Below are 6246 nucleotides of genomic sequence, written 5' to 3'. Positions count from 1 at the left end.
GCTTCCTTGTCTTGTTCCTGATCTTACAGGGAAGGCTTTCAGTCTCTCACCATTGAGTACTGCTCTAGTCTGCTAATGCTGATGTAATGCAAAACACCAGAAATGTATTGGCTTTTATAAAGGGGGTTTATTTGGTTACACAGTTACAGTCTTAAGGCCATAAAGTGTCCAAGGTCACATATCAACAATCGGAGGATTGCCAATGGTGTCCAGAAAACCTGTGTTAGCTGAGAAGACACATGGCTAGGGTCTGTTCCAAAGTTCTGGGTTCAAAATGGCTTTCTTCCAGGATGTTCCACTCTTGGCTGCTGTTCCTCAAAAATGTCACTCTTAATTGTTCTTGGGACATTTGTCCTCTCTTAGCTTCTCCAGAGAAAATCTCTGCTTTCAACAGGCATCTTCAAATGGTCTCTCATTTGCAACTGCTCTCTCAGCTTCTCTGCATTCTTCAAAGTGTGCCTCTCGGTTGTAGATCCTATTCATAATGTCACTCTCAACTGCACTGTGTTCCTTCTATTTATCAGCTCATTTAAATTGCTCCAGTGATTTAGTTAAGACCCACCCTGAATGACTGGGTTAACACATCCATGGAAATTATCCAATCAGAGTCATCAACCACAGATGGGTGGGAGGCATCTCCATGGAAACACTCAAAGAATTACAATCTAATTAAGACTGAAAGGTCAGCCTACACAAGATTACATCAAAGATAATGACATTTGGGTGGACATAATACATTGAAACTGGCACATTCCACCCCCTGGAACCCAAAATGACATTAACTTTCCATATATCAAATACATTCATCCCAAAACAATATCACAGATATGCAAATCATTTCAGTAGCAATAGTTAAGTACAAGATCCCATCAAAATCAATTACAGGTGTGGTCAGTCCTAAGGCATAATTTTCCTTTAGCTGTGGATCTGTGAACTTAGAAGAAGTTATGTGCTTCCAATATACAAAGGGGGGACATTCATAGGATAAACATTCCCATTGCCATAAGGAGAAAGAGTAAGAAAAACAGGGCTAACAGGAACAAAACAGTTCCTAAAACTTGCAGGACAAGCTCCATTAGATTTCAAAGTCTGAGTGTCATTAACAGAACAACATTGCATCCTTGGGGCTTGAGAGAGTGGGTGTCTAACACTTCTTAAGGGCCTTTTTGGGAGCCCTTTCCTCTCCAAGCACTGGGGTGAGTTCTCCAACATATCCACACATTGGGGAGACCACCTGCTCAGCCCCTCCCTCCTCAAACATTGGGGCAGCACCTGGATTCCCTTCCATCTCCAGGACACATGCTCAACCCCTTCAGAACAGTGAGGTGGCAGCCAGGCTCTTCCCAAATCCCTGGGAACATGCTCCACTCTCTTTGGGGCCTGGGGTGGCAAAACTCTTCTGGAGCATTGAGGCAGAAGGCCCACCCTCAACCTCTAGGGAAAACTTACCCCATCCATGCATGTGGGCCACTCCACTACCCAGCCCAAGGCCTCTTGACTCCAGACCTCAACTTCCATGGCTCTGTCTTTGAAGAAATTTTTACTTCAATTTTTTCATTGTCTGTCTCCTCCAGTCCAGACCAGCAGTGGCCATGTCTATAAAGATCTTGCAAAAATCATGTTGGTTTTGCATGAAGCACACAGTGGTCAAAGCTGACAGACAATAGAACTTTCCACAAATCCTTTCTGGATAACTCCATTTCCAATCTTGGCTTGTACTGAAATGGTGGTTGGATTTCATGTTTTGTTAAATCTTCATGTGGGTCTGTAACTTCTGGGATTCCACCCCATGGAAGCCCATAATTTTCCAAACCATCAGTTTCTGGTTCCTTCAAAACCAAAAGTTCAGTTATAAGTTTAACTCTCTCCACTAACATTTTACTATAAGCTTTAAGGAGAAGCCAGGGTACATCCTCCGTATGTAGTCTGGAGATCTCCTCAGCTCAGTATTCCAGGTTGTTGCTTTCAAATTCTTCCTTCCATCTGACACCAGGACTCAATTTTGCCAATTTCTCTGCCACTTTAAAATGAGGGTCACCTCTCTTCCAGTTTGCAACAACACATACATCATTTCTGTTCAAGGCCTCATCAGAAGTATCTTTAGAGTCCATGTTTCCATACACAGTCTCTTCAAAGCAGTTTAGGCATTTTCTATCAAGCCCCTCACAATTCTTCCAGAATCTTCCCCTTATCCACTTAAAAAGCAATTCCAACATTTTTGGTATTTGCAAACTCAGCAGCAAAGCACTCCACTTCTCTGGTACCAAAATCTGTTCTAGTTTGCTAATGCTGACTGAATGCAAAACACCAGAAATGGATCTGCTTCCATAAAGGGAGTTTATTTGGTTACACAGTTACAGTCATAAAGCCATAAAGTGCCCAAGGTAACACATCAACAATTGGGTACCTTCACTGCAGGATGGCCAGTGGCATCTGAAAAACCTGTGTTAGCTGGGAAGGCACATGGCTGGCATCTGCTCCAAAGTTCTGGTTTCCAAATGGCTTTCTCCCAGGACATTCCTCTCTTGGCTGCAGTTCCTCAAAAATGTCACTCTCAATTGTTCTTGGGGTGTTTGTCCTCTCAGCTTCTCCAGAGCAAGAGTCTGCTTTCAATGGCCATCTTCAAACTGTCTCTCATCTGCAGCTACTCTCTCAGCTTCTGTGCATTCTTCAAAGTGTCCCTCTTGGCTGTAGCTCCTCTTCAAATTGTCACTCTCAGCTGCACTGAGTTGCTTCTGTTTGTCAGCTCATTTATATGGTTCTATCAATTTAATTAAGACCCAGCCTGAATGGGTGGGGTAACACCTCCATGGAAATTATCCAGAGTCATCACCCGCAGCTGGGTGGGGCACATATCCATGGAAACACTCAACGAATTACAATCTAATTAACACTGACGTGTACCCTCACACAAGATTACATCAAAGATAATGACATTTGGGGGACATAATACATTCTAACTGGCACAAGTACTATGCTGGCTGTGGGTATTTCATATATGCTCTTTGTCATATTGAGGAAGTTTCCTTCAATTCCTACCATTTGAAGGGTTTTATCAAAAAGGGATGTTGGATTTTGTTGAATGCTTTTTCAGCATCTATTGAGATCATTTGATTTTTCTCTTTTGATTTGTTAATGCATTGTAATACATTGCTTGATTTTATGTTGAATCATACTTCCATTCCTGGAATGAACCCCACTTGGTCATGGTGTATGATTTTATTCAATGTCTTTGGATTCAATTTGCAAGTTTTGTTTTTTTTTTTTTTTTTTTTTTTTTTAATTTTTCCATCTGTATTCATTAGGGAGATAGGCCTGTAGTTTTCTTTTTTGCATCATCTTTGCCAGGTTTTGGTATTAGATTGATGTTAGCTTTATAAAATGAGTTAAGTAGGGTTCCACTTTCTTCAATGTTTTGAAAGTGTTTAACTAAGATTGGTGTCAGTTCTTTTTGAAAAGTTTGGTAGAACTCCACTGTGAAGCCATCTGGCCATGGACACTTATTTGTGGGAAGCTTTTTGATGACTGATTGGATCTCTGTGCTTGTGATTGGTTGGCTTAGGTCTTCTATTTCTTCTCTGGTTCATATGTTTCCAGGAAATTGTCCATTTCCTCTACATTATCCAGTTGGTTGGCATACAGTTGTTCATAGCATCCTTTTATAATTTTTAAAATTTCTTCAGAATCCACAGTAATGTCACCTTTTTCATTCATTATTTGTTTATATGGGTCTTCTCTCTTTTTTATTTTTTAATTTTTCAGTCTATCTAGGGGCTTGTCAATCTTGTTGATCTCAGGGAACCAACTTTTTGTGTTATTTATTCCATTGCTTTTTTTTCTCTATGTCATTTATTTCTGGTTTAATCCTTGTTATTTCTTTTCTTCTACTTGGTTTAGGGTTGGTTTGCTCTTCATTTTCCAGCTTCTTCATTTGGTCCATTAGTTCTTTGATTTTAGCTCTTTCTTCCTTTTTAATGTATGAATTTCATGCTATAAATTTCCCCCTCAGTACCACTTTTGCTGCATCCCATAGGTTTTGGTATGTTGTGTTTTCATTTTCATTCATCTCTATACATTTAGCATCTTCTCTTGCTATTTTTTGTTTAACCCACTGATTGTTTAGGATCATGTTGTTTAACCTCCAGGTACTTGTGAATTTTCTAAGTCTCTGATGGTTATTGACTTCTAATTGTATTCCATTGTGGTCAGAGAATGTGCCTTCAGTAATTTCAATTTTTTAAAATTTATTGAGGCTTGTTTTATATCCCAACATGAGATCTATTCTGTGGCATGTTCCATGTGCAGTAGAGAAGAATGTGTATTCTGGTGATTTGGGATGAAATGTTCTATATGTATGTGTTAAATCCAATTCATGTATCAGATTATTTAGGTGTTCAATTTCCTTATTCATCTTCTGTCTGCTTGATCTAACTATAGGATAGAGTGATGTGTTGAAGTCTCCCACAATTATTGTAGAAATATGAATTGTTTCCTTTAGTTTTGCCAGTGTTTGTCTCATGTATTTTGTGGCACTGTGATTGGGTGCATAAACATTTATGATTGTTATTTCTTCTTGTTGAATTGCCCTTTTATTAATATGTAATGGCCTTCTTTTTCTCTCATAGCATCCTTGCATTTAAAGTCTGTTTTATCTGAGATTAATATTGCTATTCCTGCTTTCTTTTGGCTGTAGCTTGCATGAAATATTTTTTCCATCCTGTCACTTTCAATTTCTTTGTGTCCCTGTATCTAAGATGAGTCTCTTATATGCAGCATAATGATGGTTCATTTTTTTTATCCATTCTGCCAATCTATGTCTTTGATTGGGAAGTTTAATCCATTAACATTCAATGTTATTGCTGTGAAGGCATTTCTTGAATCATCTATCTTATCCTTTGGTTTGTTTGTTAGATATTTTTCCCTCTCTCTCTTAATGTCCTTTAATGTGCCCATACTGAATCTCTTTAGTACTGAATCTTTCTGCATATCTCTCTCTCCTTTCTTTCTTTTTCTGTCAGTAGACCTCCCTTTAGTAGTTCAAGTAGGGCGTGTCCCTTGTGAGCAAATTCTCTCAGCATTTGTTTGTGAAAAATTTAAGCTCTCCTTCAATTTGAAGAACTTTCCTGGATGAAGAATTCTTGGTTGGCAATTTTTGTCTTTCAGAATTTTAAATATGTCATGCCACTGTCTTCTCACCTCCATGGTGTCTGCTGAGTACTCACTAGTTATTCTTATTCTGTTTCCTTTGTATGTGGTGAATTGCTTTTCTCTTGCTGCATTCAGAACTCCCTCCTTCTCTTCAGTATTTGATAGTCTGATCAGAACATATCTTTGAGTGGATTTATTTGTATTTATTCTATTTGGAGTTCACTGGGCATTTATGATTTGTGTATTTATAATGCTTAGAAGATTTGGGAAGTTTTCCCCAACAATTTTTTGAATACTCTTCCTAGGCCTTTACCCTTCTCTTCCCCTTCTGGAACAACGAATCTTATATTTGGATGTTTTATATTATCTATCATATCCCTGTTGTCCATTTAAAATTTTTGAATTATTTCCTCATTCTTTCTTTTGTTCTTTCATTTTCTGCTCTGTCATCCTCTATGTCACTGATTCATTGTTCAGCTTCCTCTAGTCTTGTATTATGAGTATCCAGAGTCTTTTTAATTTGGTCAACAGTTTCTTTTTTTCCATAAGATCATCTATTTTTTTATTTACTCTTGCAATTTCTTCTTTATGCTCTTCTAGGGTCTTCTTTTTGTCCTTTTTATCTTGTGCCATGCTCTTCTTCATGTCTTTTATATCCTGTACCATGCTCTTGTTGTTCATCTTTAGTTCTTTAATTAACTGCTTCAAGTACTCTGTCTCCTCTGATCTTTTGTTTTGGGTGTTTGGGCTTGGGTTATCCATTTTGTCTCTTTCTTTCATATGCTTAAAATTTTCTGTTGTGTTTGGCCTCTTGGAATTTGCTTAACTTGATATGGTTCTTTTAGGATATGTAGACTGAGTCAATCCCTTATCTCTAATTTGTCAGAGCTACAGCTTCATGGAGTATACTTTCTCTAACTACCCAGCAGGTTGTGTCTGCAAGCCACCTATTCCCCTCAAGTCAGTTGTCCCCCACTTTGTGTTTGTGGTGAGTGGAGGTGTGAGTCTTGTGTCCAATTTGTGCACCAAGCTTGCATTTGTAGTTGGTGTTGCCTACCCTGCATATGGCACATGCATCTGAGCAGTTAGGGAGGGGCT

The sequence above is a fragment of the Choloepus didactylus genome, assembly GCF_015220235.1.
Source record: "Choloepus didactylus isolate mChoDid1 chromosome 26 unlocalized genomic scaffold, mChoDid1.pri SUPER_26_unloc1, whole genome shotgun sequence".
In the NCBI taxonomy this organism is placed as follows: domain Eukaryota; kingdom Metazoa; phylum Chordata; class Mammalia; order Pilosa; family Megalonychidae; genus Choloepus; species Choloepus didactylus.
This window is presented reverse-complemented; position numbering follows the sequence as displayed.